This window comes from Anabrus simplex, chromosome 12 (assembly GCF_040414725.1).
Source record: "Anabrus simplex isolate iqAnaSimp1 chromosome 12, ASM4041472v1, whole genome shotgun sequence".
NCBI lineage: Eukaryota > Metazoa > Arthropoda > Insecta > Orthoptera > Tettigoniidae > Anabrus > Anabrus simplex.
The window spans coordinates 17,726,715-17,742,464 of NC_090276.1; positions in this window are offsets into that span (position 1 = coordinate 17,726,715).

Below are 15,750 nucleotides of genomic sequence, written 5' to 3' on the forward strand. Positions count from 1 at the left end.
TTCTTTTACTTTTTCTTCCCATTGTTTCATAATTTTGTCCAACATCAAGTTGAATAAAAGCAGTGAGAGCCCATTTCCTTGTCTGACTCCTGTATGTATCTCAAATGATTCTGAGATTTGATCCATAGATTTTATTTTGGATGTGGTGTCTGTGAGTGTCTCTTGTATGAGTACTCTAGTTTTTCTGTGTACTCCATATTCTGTCGGTTTCAGAGAGCCTGCCTGTCTATTGAATCATAGGCCTTCTTAAAGTCCACAAATGTGACTACAGTGTTGTTCGTCTGATTTTCAGGATTGTTCGCAGGTTCCAGTTCTTACATGTAATAAATATCATTTTTGGTCCGTATTGATGATATTTGATTGGAATAATAACAGTAAGTTATTTATTAAATAGACCACCTAATCAATACAAAGTCTAGTCTTGGATGATTTACATAGATTTGTTAACTAAGAGTGGTACATGTTTCGCCTTGTATGAAGGCATCATCAGCCATTGTCTTAACCTTAGATTGAAAATAAGCGTCTAATGAACATGTAATAATGAAATGAATTTTAAAAATCTTGAAGAGATTTGAATTAAAATAACATTAAAAATAACAATGATGGTTTAAAAATATACAATGTGATGAGTTAGAATGGTGGAAGTATTAACAAAATTAACATTAGGAGGCTGCTATAATAAGTACAATGGATAAAACAACAGACTGTTATACAACAAGTAGTAAGATTGCTATGAAAATAAAGTTGACTGTCTGGCGGTTACAATTAGACGATGGCGAAAAATCGTATACAATAAAGAAGAGAGAATAAAAGTCGAAGGTTGGTCGAGAGATCCAAAGTTAATCATAATCTTGAAGATAAAAGACGAAAGTCAGAGGCATATGGTAAAGTTGTAGAACACATTGAGGATATGAAGTTGTAGAATAGAAGTTGAAGAACAGTTTTAAATGGATCTCTATGGACCATCTCAAATTTGAAGCAATGCTCAAATGTTGCAAAAGTGTGAGTTTGTTGATATTCTAGTTGAAAAGTCATATAATAGTGGAATCTGTAAAAGGAACCAAGAAACGTAGAGTTAATTGTGTGAAAAGATGTTTAAAAAATGTTGAAGTAGAATCGTGTACTTACCATTTGACGATGACGAAGATAACTTGTAACGTTATGAGTTAGAAGTATTTGCAACAGTAGACTTCTTACTACGTGTATTATAGCTGAATAACTTACTGTTATTATTACAAGGTTCCAGATCTATTCAATACTTGATCTTCCTTTTCTGAATCCTGCTTGGTATTCACCTGTTTGTATCAACTTGTGGTTCTAGTCTGTTAAGAAATACCTTGGAAAGAATTTTGTAAGTGACCGGCAATAATGAGAGACCCCTATAATTATTAGGGTCTGTCTTGTCACCCTCATCACACTTATTAATATTATTTGTTTTGTCTCCCAATAACTACTTTTACAGTTTCCCAAGATGCAAGAATTTTGCCACACAGGAGTTATTTTACATGCCAGTAAATCTACAGACACAAAACTGGTATATTTTGAGCACCTTCAAATAACATTGGACCGAGCCAGGATCATCCCCACAAACTTTAACTCAGAAGGCCAGTGCTCCACCATTTGAGCTTCTCAGCCTGGCATCATCATTACGAGGCTGATTTCTATGACGTCATATAAGAGCATTAATAATAATAATAATTGTAACCAAATTTCAGTGGTTACACAATACATGGCAAGGAAAATGGAAAAGTTAAATTACATGGCACTTTAAAAGCTTAGCACAAAATAAAACATCAGATGAACTGCGCCATTGGGATACGTAGATTTCAGGTTTCTAGGAAAATCAACGGTGACCCATTGTTCTGCGATATTATATTCCAAAATAAAATGTTACAAAATAACATTCGACATCAACAAGTCTAAATGTAATTTACCAAGGACAATTCCTTTGAGTCAAGAGGCTAAGGTACAGAGATACTTCAACATAATGCAACTTCCAGAATACAATGATTAAGGATAGTAAGAAAACATACGATATTAATAATACAACATTAGGGGCCGATGACCTTCAATGTTAGGCCCCTTAAAACAACAAGCATCATCAATACAACATTAAGTGAAAGCTGACGGCGCTTTCAGACCATTGCGCCACATAACGGAAATAAAGGGGAAATACGAAATACTTAAACTTGACCCAGAGGCCAGTTCAACTTGCTCCCACACCAAAACACTTCTGATGTGGGGCAGAGGAAAAAATTAGCGTGCATCAAGTGATACGGTGTTACTGGAGGCAAACCCAAAGGGAAAGAAAATTAATCTACAATTTAAACGTTTTTCAAAACTAAAAGAAAAGTGGAATGATGCCTCCAAAATCAACAGGCAGGCCCAGCTGAAAAGCTAAGGCATCTTGAGTAACTGAGGGGTGAGTCTAGCCGAGTGAAATACAAGCAAACATTAAATATAAATTAAGATGGAAATATCCCAGGACGGAGGATTCGCTGACGTGCATCTGATCCCTTGACTGATCAAAAATGAAAAGACAACTAAATCTTGCCTCGCTCTCTTAAGAAGGCAAAACTGGCCCAGGTGTGATCACCGAGACACCAATCAAGAGCACAGAAGCTTGCCTATCACCACCCAAATCCACCAATCAGTCGCGATGTTTTCACAACATTCCAGAACATTACCTAACCCTGATTGTGAACTCTCCATCTTCCAAAATTAATAAAAACATGCTTCTAGAATCGACAGCGGCAGACATACCCTGTTCCGAAAGTCTGCGTTGGAAAATTTCCAGAACATTACAAAATATCACTCAATAATAATATACAATTTAGTAGTTACATTTCCAAATTTAGATAAATAAAATATTCTACAATAATATTTTACACCATATAGTAAACATTTCTTTGCAATAGCCATATTCCACAGGTCATATCCAAGATGATATTTTACACAACCTAGTAAATGTTTCTTTGAAGGAAATATTCCACAGGTCTCAATAATGTTATTGCTTTTACATCCCACTAATTACTCTGACGGTTTTCGGAGATGCCAAGGTGCCGGAATTTTGTACCACAGGAGTTCTTTTAAGTGCCAGTAAATCTACTGACAGGAGGCTGATGTATTTGAGTGGGTAGGGGACGCAGATGAAGAATACACCCACGGTATCCCCTGCCAGTCGTAAGAGGCGACTAAAAGGGGTCCGAGGGGCTCTCGACTTGGGAGCGTGGGGCAGCGACTACGGGGCCCTTTGCTGAGCTCTGGCATTGGTTCCACTTATTTGTGCCAGGCTCCTCACAATCATCTAGCCTGTTCGACCTCCCTTGGTCAACTCTTGTTCTTTTCCGACCCCATCGGTATTAGAGCATTCGAGGCCTAGGGAGTCCTTCATTTTCACGCCCTTCGTAGCCCTTGCCTTACTTCGTCCGTTACTTCATTTTTCGAAGTGACGGATCCCTTCTTTTTTCTCTCTGTCTACCCCCTGTGGGTGGGGGATACAGATGAAGAATGTGACAGGCGACTAAAAGGGGCGACCAAGGGATGATCCAATTAGAACAATGAGACTACTTGTAATCGGTACCATCATGCAGGGAACACCATGGGTCACATTTACTTGCGCGTAGTACCACTATGTTAGGTACGCAAAAGGTTTGTGATTAGTAGCAGCAGTGTGTGAATCAGGAGATGGGTCCTACAGTACCTGTGATTCATACCCCTATATGAGCAACACCATGGTTCTGCTTTACCTATGCTCAGTTCCCACTATGTGAGGAATTCCACGGAATAGTACGAGTCTCTGTGGTTAGTCCACTTATGTGAAGAACGCCATAGGTTTGCGTTGCCTGTAAATAGCGCCGCAATGTGCGAAACACCATAGGTCTGTGTTACATGTGCACATTACACTACCTGTGAATAGTACCATAATGTGTAGAATACCGCGAGTCTATGCTACTTTTGATTAGTACCGCAACATTACACATAGCATGGTTCTATTTTCCTAGCGATAAATACCATTATGAGGGGCCGATGACCTGGATTTTGGACCCGTTTCGACTATAAACATAATTGATTCAGCATCGTGGTATAGAAGCAGTTTCTTTGGCACTAATACTATTGTTTTGTGCCAGCTTCTGTCCATGTGAGGCACTGTGGGTCAGATCCAGATCGTTTTAAATTCATATCCGTCCATCCATTCATTCTTCGTCCTCATGCTTTGAATTCTGTTCAGTGGAGGATTTTGGACTTGTTAAGTTGTCATTTCATTTAGTCTCATTTCATACCATTAGGGGCTGATGACCTCAATGTTAGGCCCCTTTAAACAACAAACATCAATCAATCATCTATTTGAGTGCCTTCAAATACCACCGGACTGAGCCAGGATTGAACCTGACAAGTTGGGTTCAGAAGGCCAGCACCTCAACCGTCTGAGCCACTCAGCCCGGCAACAGTCGAGAGTTTCTTCCGAAGACGTGGAGCAAAGTTCTCTGCAAAGCGTAAAGAGTTTCACCTTATTTTCTTGACATAACAAAAGCCCATATCGTGTCTACAATATGTATGAGCTTTATTTTGATTTCTAACCATGTAACAATGAGTCATTCTTCTGAAGGGTATTTATTTTGCCTTTCATATTTTGGACCTTTCTGTGATGCTGGTCATATTTCTGCTTGATTCTATACAGTCATATTTTTGTCATTAGTCCATTTAATATTATCGTTATCTGAATTTGTAAGGCAACTTTCACATATTGCTAATGCAACAGGCAGATGACATCTCTTTATGTGGAAGGAATATTTCTCAACTTTGGTTTATTATTTAACAGGTACTAGTAAAGCATGGACAAAGGAGGCTTACTGAAAATTCTTAATGAGCTCAATCTTGACAGTAAAGGTGGCTAATACTGTATAACGGTGTGATTTAACTGCAACGATGAACTGCGCAGTAAAACTGAAAGCCCTATAGCCTCCACACGGTACGGATAACTGCGTCGATCGACAGTACTCATCAGACATATATCAAAGCAACGTGTTATCTATGGACGATGATGACGTACTAGCAGTGTTGGGCCTATGTGTATGTATAATGAAAAGGCAAAAGAAGACACGCAGCGCGTGGTCTAAAGATGGGCTACTAGAGAGAAAGCAATATTCACACGTTAATTTATTCAATGAGTTACGCTTTGTACCGAAAGATTGGTACAATTACTTAAGAATGGCTGAAGAGACTTATCTATGCCTTCTATCACTGTTACTCCATTTATAAAGAAAAAGGATACTGTGATGAGACAAGCTATATCTCCTCATGAGAGATGTCTGCTACCTTAAGATATTTAGCCACGGGTTAGATGTAGAAGTTCTTGGGGTCTCTTGTTCATATAAGAAGTCCAATAGATGAAAGTACCACAAACGCAGAGTGTATATCTTGTCAGTGCCTGACCCTGTTATTTTAGATTGTTTAACTCCTTTTTGTAAGAACTCCTAAGATTATTAGTCTTTTTTTTTACAACTATGTCTCTGTTGGCTTTGCAGTCAATTAATTTATATTTTTCAATCAACTTATTGTAGGCGGCGCCTTTTCTGTTCCGACTGTGATAACCTTTATACAATGTCTGTCAGAGACAAGATTCATTTCTATAGCATTCAATGAAAGCTTCTAAATGCTCACGATATCCGCTTTGGTCTTCCTGAGACATGTTGTGATATTTTAAAAAGTGACTCACTTGAGCAGTCACCACGGTCCACACATTGCGGTAAAACTGTGCAAACGCAATCGACACAGTTTTATTGGTTTAGAAAAATGAACTTGCTCCTATGAACTGTGCAAGCAAAAATAACTGCAACGATTTACCATCCACACATGAGATAAATCTCTGCAGTTCGGTTGGTGCAGTTAAATCGCACAGTTATACAGTAACGTGTGTAGCCGCCTTAACAGACAACATTTTGAATAAGGCAGCTTGGCTTGGGACGTCAATCTCACTCTTATCAGAATGGTCACATTGCCTGGATTTTTGTTTCCTGGAAAAGTGAGGGCAATTGATCTAACCTCCGCTCCACTGCCCTTGGTTTGAGAATGCATCTTCAGTCCTTCAGTGCGATTTCAATATGCCCAGAGGGAAGTGTTCAGAGAACATGAAACTGAGGCAATTAGTTCTAGAATTTGGGGAATGGATTTTTAGTGGTGATGGTATTATACTGTAAACCGTGATGTTAAGTTATTGGTTGAAAAGCTTTTTATTCTGCAACAGCACTGTGATATTGGTAAGCATCAAAGGGGTTTAACAAGATTTTTTGCCACAGAGAATGGGTAATATCTGCTTTTTTTTTCTTTTTCGTTTAGAAATTTTTAAGATAGCTTCTTGATATATGCATTTGTCTTGTTAGATGAATATGAAAACCTACAACCTGTTTTCCAGTCTTTGACGGGGTCAGGGATGTAATGAATGAACTATATATAGGCTATTAGTACAATGGGGTCGCCACTCCCAAAGTGATTCATGAATGACTGATAAATGCTATGAAATGATAATAGAGAGTGTAGCTGGAATGAAAAGTGAAATGAAAAAACGGACTACCCAGAGAAAAACCTGTCCAGCACAAGTCTCACGTGGAGTGACCAGGATTTGAACCACGGTATTCAGCGGTGAGAGGCCGACGCGCTGCCGTCTGAGCCATGGAGGCTCTTGTCTTGTTAGATAACTCTTTGAAATTTTGTAAAGACCTCTCCATGATATTGGTTACTTCCAATATTTCTATAAAATAAATAAATAAATAAATAGTGCCAGCGTCAGATCCTTAGAGAAGTACATCAGTCGGCCAATTAGGTGTGTTAGTTTTCGAAAACTGTTGATAACAAAACTTGATACAGTAGCATGGAGGGGAAGGTATCTCAAACAAATTCATCACTACAGAGAGAATAGTCAGAAAATAGTGTATTTAGATGTGACATCCATTCATTCTACTCACTGTCCCATCATGCTGGCAATCTGATACAGAGTTGGGATAATTACAAGGCGTAGGGAAAGATCTTCATATTTTTGGTGTGTTTGCCGGAGGAGAGGAAGGCTTTGTGAACACCACCTTACTAAATATTCACATCAAAGAAAAAAAGAAAAGGGGGGGGAATCACACCACAATGATTACATGAAATGAAATCTATGACTTTTTAACCTGGGTGGAAAAGCAACTCCTACTAAACATAAGTTCAAATAGTGTGACAGTAATGCTAGTTATCACAGTGTGCAAGAGCAGGAAAAGCCAACACACTTGTTGCTAAAAAACGACACAGATGACTGGCTCATGCACATCATCATCATCCAATTCGAAGTGGATTTTGACCAAAGTAGAACTGTTGATTTTAGTAAAAACTGTCCCTAATGAGGAGACCTAGTCACTGTGTTATGCATCTTCTGCCCTGTCAGTCTTATAGAGTTGATGTGGGCAGGCATCAAGGTTAGACTCCTTGTATTATATGAATGAGTGTGGATGAGTTTACGTTTTGGCGAGGAGTGAGAAGGGGAAGTGAAGGTAGGCGGTGCATTGATAGCTGCAGTAGATTGTGGAGGGGATTGCCTAGGAGAAATAAGTGAAGGAGTTGAGTTTGTTTGTGTCAATAAGCCATTAACTTTTGTTGGATTAAAATGTTTATAGAATTTATTTATATCAGATTTAAGCATTTGTATTAATTCCAGTAATTTTACTAAGATGGGGCTTTATTTCCATTTCATCATTTAGGTTTTTATTTTTGTTGTATTGCTGATGAATGTATATGCTTTCCAATTCCATCATATCTTTTCCTACTCTTCTTAAAATTCTTAAATCCCTTTCAATAGTTGTAAAACTGTGTCCAGTTTCTAGCATGTGTGCTCCCATTGCAGAATGTTTCTTGTGTTTTGCTGCATTTACATGTTCGAGATATCTTATCATAAAGCTCCGGCCAGTTTGGCCAACATACGAAAAGTTGCATTCTGCACATGCAAGCCTATATATTCCAGATCCTTGATATTGATTACTATTTATATTAACTATATTGTGATTGAAGAAAATATTTCACCGGGCGAGTTGGCCGTGCGCGTAGAGGCGCGCGGCTGTGAGCTTGCATCCGGGAGATAGTAGGTTTGAATCCCACTTTCGGCAGCCCTGAAGATGGTTTTCCGTGGTTTCCCGTTTTCACACCAGGCAAATGCTGGGGCTGTACCTTAATTAAGGCCACGGCCGCTTCCTTCCAACTCCTAGGCCTTTCCTATCCCATCGTCGCCATAAGACCTATCTGTGTCGGTGCGACGTAAAGCCCCTAGCAAAAAAGAAAATATTTCGGTTTGTGTTTTGGGTTTTGAAGGCAATGTTAATATCTCGTTTTTTGATGGTATTAGTGACTTGGTATATAGCTGGGTTAGTAAATGTAAAAGTTGCAAATTTGGATTTCTTATTTTTATCTCGTATGAGATTTGTGGCCAATTTTATTTTCACCTTATTAATGATCTTGTTAACCATCTCTATTTTACAACCATTATTGAGTGCCAGGTCCTTTATGAAATTGAGTTCTTTCTTTAATCTCTTTCTTGTTACTGGAATTTTTGGGGCTCTATAAACCAAACTCAAGAATGCCGCCTGTTTGTGAAAATTAGGGTGGAGTGACTCATTTTTAATTGTTATTGGAGCAAACGTCGGTTTTCTATAAATCTGGAAATCAAATTTATTTCCTGCTCTCTTTACATTTATATCTAGAAAACTTAGCAAATTGTTACTTTCATCTTCTTGAGTGAATTTTATGTTACTGTCTAATTTATTTTAAAAATCAAAAGTATTATCACTGTTATTCCATTTACTGTCTATTATAACAAACGTGTCATCCACGTATCTCAGCCAAAGGTTTAGTCCTTCTATGTTATTCAAAATTTTAACATGTTCTAAATGATCCATATAAATGTTAGCTAGTATACCTGATACAGGGTCACCCATTCCCAAGCACATTTGATGACATATCTTTTGATTAAATGTGAAGTAATTATTATTTAAAACAAATCTCAATACATTTATGAATTCTTCTATTTCACACCTACTTAATTTAATGTGACTGAATAAATTGAGGTTGATTATGTTAATGGTTTCATTAATTGGTATGCAAGGGTACATGTTAGTTGTATCATATGAACACATTTTATGATGGAGTTGTAGTTCGAATAACCACTATAGCCGAAGTAGAATCTAATATAGGGAAATTGCCTTTAGAATCACAAAATGATACAAGATTCGAGGTTAAAAAGATACTACCAACTTTAGTAAACAAAAATAAATAATAACTTAAATCCCGACCTCACTAAACAAATCAAAAAATTAAAGACTAAAATCAACGAAAGTGATTTTAAAATTAATTTTGTGTGGCTATTTCTAGCCGAGTGTAGTCCTTGTAAGGCAGACCCTTCGATGAGGGTGGGCAGTATCTGCCATGCGTAGGTAACTGCGTGTTATTGTGGTGGAGGATAGTGTTATGTGTGGTATGCGAGTTGCAGGGATGTTGGAGACGGCACAAACACCCAGCCCCTAGGCCATTGGAATTAACCAATGAAGGTTAAAATCCCCGACCCAGCCAGGAATCGAACCCGGGACCCTCTGAAGCGAAGGCCAGTATGGCTAACCATTCAGCCAACGAGTTGGACAACGAAAGTGATAAAATAGTAACCAAAGCTGATAAAGGGGAAACTACAGTTATCTTAAATAAGCATGATTACATTAAGAAAACAGAAGATTTTTTTCTCGAATGGAGCCTATTCAATAATACAGAAAGATCCCACAGTCAAAATTCAATGGAATCTAAAGAAATTGCTTAAAAATTTGTCTTTCCTCTTTAATGAACTAGAGTGTCAGAAGCTGATAAATATGAATCCCAAGGTACCAACAGACAGAGCCATGCCCAAAGTCCATAAAGTTAATATACCCATGCGACCTATAATCAACTGCATGAATAGTCCAACGTATAAGACTTCTAAATTTATACATAATTTTTTTTTAAAGCGCTATACATTTTACAATAAATCTACAATCAATAACTCAATAGAATTCTGTGATAAGCTTAATAAATTCGAACTACAACTCCATCATAAAATGTGTTCATATGATACAACTAACATGTACCCTTGCATACTGATTAATCAAACCATTAACATAATCAAACTCAATTTATTCAGTCACAGTAAATTAAGTAGATGTGAAATAGAAGAATTCATAAATGTATTGAGATTTGTTTTAAATAATAATTACTTCACATTTAATCAAAAGATATATCATCAAATGTGCTTGGGAATGGGTGACCCTGTATCAGGTACACTAGCTAACATTTATATGGATCATTTAGAACATGTTAAAATTTTGAATAACAAAGAATGACTAAACCTTTGGCTGAGATACGTGGATGACACGTTTGTTATAACAGACAGTAAATGGAATAACAGTGATAATATTTTGGATTTTTTAAATGAATTAGACAGTAACATAAAATTCACTAAAGAAGATGAAAGTAACAATTCGCTAAGTTTTCTAGATATAAATGTAAAGAGAGCAGCAAATAAATTTGATTTCCAGATTTATAGAAAACCGATGCTTACTCCAATAACAATTAAAAATAAGTCACTCCACCCCAATTCTCACAAACAGGCGGCATTCTTGAGTTTGGTTTATAGAGCCCTAAAAATTCCACTAACAAGTAAGAGTTTAAAGAAAGAACTTAATTTCATAAAGGACCTGGCACTAAATAACGGTTATAAAATAGAGATGGTTATTACCAGCGTAATAATTTATACCATCTCCATAAGCATTTTTGGACTGGCTGCATGGCTATTGAAATTCGTGTTCTTATAGTGGTTCGCCGCTACGTATTCAACAAGTAATTCATGGTCGCAGATACCATAGTTTTCAATGTTTAAAAACAGAAACTATCACTGGCTTAAAAGGTTAAGATACCATCTGTAGTGTATCCCCAAACGGTGCTTTTTCTCTGTATTCTCCTGCATTCTAGTGTCGATGGTATGAAGTACCTTGCCACGCGCTCCCTCCACTGGGCGTATATGCGCACGCTATCATTGCGGCGGTGCACTAACTGGAGGCTCCTGGATAATCGCCATTATCATTCGGAAAGTGAAGCAAGATGCTACAGCGGCGTGCCTCTCTGCCTGGTGGCGTGGGTTTGGTTTTTAAAATGGAACCTGGTTGAAGTTAATTCGATAGGGCTTACGCCCTAGTGAACTTCAAGGTATTATTCTTGATTTTATTTTAATTATCTTCCTCGTCTGGAAATTCTGTGTGCTTTTAAGGATACCCTCTGCCATATGTAAGAAAAGATTGGAGGTTGGAACAACTTCTCTACCGCAGCAAGCTGATACCATGTAAGTGTTTTTTACTACGCTCATTTTACCTGATTCCGTGTGGTGAACTGAAAATTTCGAAGAGTGGAGTGGACTCCGGAACTGAATGAAGCTTTGCGTCATATAAATTCTGTAATTTAACCTTGTGGTTTTCGAACACGTTTCCTTTTCCGGTTCCAAAAAAAAAGGAAGTAATTGTGTGTTAACTAGTTATGTTCACTGAGGACTTGCGTCTTAAATTGTAAATTTAATATTTAACGTTTGGTGGTGGCCTTTCTAGGCCCGATTGGTAGTGATTAACGCAATGTTTTGGCAAAGCTACTAACTAAGCGAGTTACTACAAGGATGTGGGGTTTACGTTCGTTTTCTATTTTCATTCAAACTTCTTTTCCGGCTTCTTAACTTAATATTATTATTTATTCGGGTTGTATTTTGGTGGTATTTCAGCGTCCTGTTTTCTCTTGTCTCTCAAAATGTTTTTGCCTATTGTTGATTGGCGGCCTGTGATTGGCCCCTTCCCTGAACTGACCTAGCGTGTGTTCATTTCTATGGGAACGCTAATGTTGTTATGGGGGATGCTGATTGTTGATGGATGTTGATGGAAATGAATTGATGTTCCTGTAATAAATTTGGTTTTGTGGGTGGTTCAACCTGTTCCCTTTTATTATATTTGGCACTTTCCTCTCCCGGTTGGCATATGTTCCTACCCCGTATCGCTGACCTGATTATTATTATTATTTTGAGGAAACTTTTCTTGACACTCGATAGTGACATTACTCCTTTCCTTGTAGGAACTGCTTGGGATGTACCTCAAATAACATCTTTGTAAAAAAAAAAAAAAAAAAAAAAAAAAAGGCAATTAAGTGAACTCGGTTTTTAAAATTCAAATCAAGTATATTATGGCAATATCAAATTTGGAGTGAGGTGTATTGGTTTTACACTATATCTAAAAGGTGGAAGAGGTATTTCAAAATGGCATATGGCCTTAATTTATTTATGTATTCTATTGATTTCTAACAAATCGATCGACCGTAGGTTTTTCTTAACAATTTTTAAGTGCTAAGTTTTGTTTTTGGTTTATTTCCAGCAAGAATTTTTCAATTAATGTGTAAGTTTCTTATGGTTTGTCATTAAATCTCTCTTTGTTTCCAAGCTGTGGTTGTGTTCATTTTTAAAAGGTAAACATTTTAAGATGACCAGGTCTCCATTTAATCCACCCCTCTGGTGTCACCGGTTCATTAAACGGCGAGTTCTGGTTCATTTTTCTCTTTGATATTTTGTTTGTTTGCACATTTCCACAACTCTGATCTGTACCTTTTAGGTATGGTCAGAGAATTTGTGCTGTCACTTAGAGTAATTGAGTAGTTAATTGCGCTAAGTGCTACAGTGAGTGGTAGCCAAGCTCTGGTTTATTCATTTGTTTTTACTGTGCTCTTAGCTAACTGCGTGCTATATGCTTTAATAACCCTTTCTTTAAACTTGTTATCTTTTCTGTTTGTGCTGACTACCAGTGGGTTAATTGCCTTGTCCCTTTAAAAACCTGGTCATTGTGTAATTTTAAATTGTTTAGGGATTCAAAGAGAGTAAGAATTGGATCTTGTAATGTATCTTCCTGTGAAAGGAACACTTTTATTTGGATTATTGTGTTACCTTGTTGTTTCATGTACCACAACGATGTCAAGGGCGGTTCTGTATCCTCATCAGCTCAGGAAATCCGAGTTAGTTTACAAACTAACTATCCGGGGCATCAAACCTGCTAACACAGTCGCGGAGAGTGCTGCTTTATTGACCTCGCATGTCCAGGTTTCTATTAATCTCGATTTTGTCAAAATAAGCAACTTTGGTGAGTCATTGAACTATATTACTGATGCCTTAACGAACATTGAGGTAATTAGAGAGGAATTCACTGAAACCTCCCCCACAAAGGGACAGATTAACCGACTTTAGTGTAGGGTGTGGCATTATTTAGGTCGCATCCAAGATTTAATTACTATGAGTCTTGAACCTAGCTTTATTTCTGAATGTACTAAACTGTTGACCATTACTTCTGGTATTTCTGCTGAACTACACATAATGTTAACAAGTAAGGATATGGAGAAATCGGTTGTTGAAAGGGGAAGCTGCTCCTTTCCTCCCTCTAGTAATGCTACTAATCCCGTTGATGCCACCTATAATTATCAAGGTGCATGTTGTTCAGTCTCCCCAGTTTTAGAGAATCTGTTAGCCCATTTAAATTCCACTCCTTCTCACTCCTCATTAAAGGACCTCTTCAATGGAGTTAAAAAAATTTCAGTCAATTCAATCGAAGAAATTACCAGGATTCTGAGGTTCTTGGTAGAAATGACCGAGTCTGGTAGTGTTTATTCCAACGATGACTTGGGAATTTTCCGTGCCCTGTTCTTCCACTGTGAGGGGATCTTGAAATGTGAAATTTCTGAAGCTATTTCAAGAAACTTAAAGAATACGGAATTTCACAAACTTGTATTATCGCAGTTTATCCCTTCTTTGGTATTGCAAAGTTTGATTCCTCAATATTGTTTTAGGACTCAACTGCTCAACGAAAATCTTTTAAGCTATATTTTAGATTTGAGGTTTTATTGCAAAGTATTTTGGATTTCTGTGTCGGGAGAAGAAATGGTGGCTCGTATTTTGAAAGGTATTTCCCCTGCCTACCGGTCCTACCTCTCCCTCACGAAGAGTCCGACTAATTTTGTTGAATTAGAAGCCGCTTGTACTTTTGCTGAAGATGTGAAGCACGGGGATGCTGCTAGACCTATCTGCCATCCTCCCCCTCCTGTGAACCCAGTTTCAGCTCAACCTAGGGATAGTGGTACTCTAAAAAAATGTTACAGTTGTGGGTCACGTGATCATCTTAGAAATGCGTGCCCATCAATTAAGCGTAGTACTGGTCCTTGCTGTTATTTGTGTGGGTCGAGGCAGCATCTTAAGAATAATTGCCCAACATCATTCCAAAAACGCAATCAATGACTAAAGGTTAATAACAAAACTTGCAAATCTCTTGCCCCTGAATTTTCTGTAGACTCTGAAAGAGTTATTTGTCTGCAGGAATGTAATAAAATATCCACTTTGGTTGAGTCTAAAAGCACTTTCGCGAAGGCTGAGCTGGATAATGAACCGATTGTTGACTCGGGTAGTGTCGTCACATTAATTGATGCCAGTTGGTATAATGAAATGAGGTCCCCTTGTAAACTGCCCGAGTTGCAGAAGGTCAAAGTTGCATGTGTCACGGCTAATAAAGATGATATGGAAATTTTAGGATCTGTTGACGTGAAATTGCATATTGGTAATTTTACTTGGAAGGTTCATTGCTTGGTAACTCTGAAACTAGCTTGTAGCATGATTTTGGGCACTGACTTCTGGACAAGTACCAGATTAGTTTTAGACCTCCGGGTTAGAAAATTCTACTTTAAATTTTCCCCAATTTGTAAATTTGATATTGTCGATGCTCCCTCTGGTACCTTCAGAGTTTCTTGTGTAGGTAGGTCATTACCAGGGGAGAACAATGAAAGAGATCAGATGGATCTTAATCATTTGGACTATCAGCAAGCTAATCAAGTGCGTAACTTGTGCCATCAATTTCCAGTGGTGTTCACCAAGTTAGGTCTGACGGATGTATTGGAGTACGAGATAGAACTACCTGACAACCAACCTGTTAGATCCCCTCCTTACCGTCTTTCACTTCCTAAGATGTTAGAACTCAAAAGGATTATCGACCAGATGCTTGCCGATGGGGTCATCAGACCGTCCACTTCTCCTTACGCATCTCCGGTTTTTCTGGTACGTAAACCCTCTGGAGGATACTGTGCCGTTGTCGATTACAGATCCCTGAACCGCAAGATATCTTGCAATCTATTCCCTTGCCTGATTGTTTTGGGAGGTTCTTCGGAGCCAGATTTTTCACTGTTAGATCTCAATCAAGCCTATTATCAGATCCCGCTCTCTAAAGCTTCTATTCCCCTGACTGCCTTAATCACAAACTGGAATCTTTACGAGTTCCTCCATTTGCTGTTCGGTTTGTCGTGCGGAACAGCTGTTTTGACCAGATTACTGAATTATATTCTTGGGGATATAAAATTCAAGTTTGTTTTCAATTACTTTGATGACCTGATGATCTTCTCGAACACCTTTGAAGAACATATGGATCATGTCCAGGAAGTCCTGGAGTGTTTGAAAAGGGCTGGTCTCGCTGTGAAACTATCCAAGGTAACCTTCGCCAAACCGAGTATGTCCTTTCTTGGCCATGTCGTGTCGCCCGACGGAGTCTCAGGTGATCATTCAAGAACCCAGGCTATCGGGGAATTCCAAACACCTAAGGACGTAAAAGGGGTTGCTCACTTTGTGGGCATGGTGAACTTCTTCCGCAAATTTAT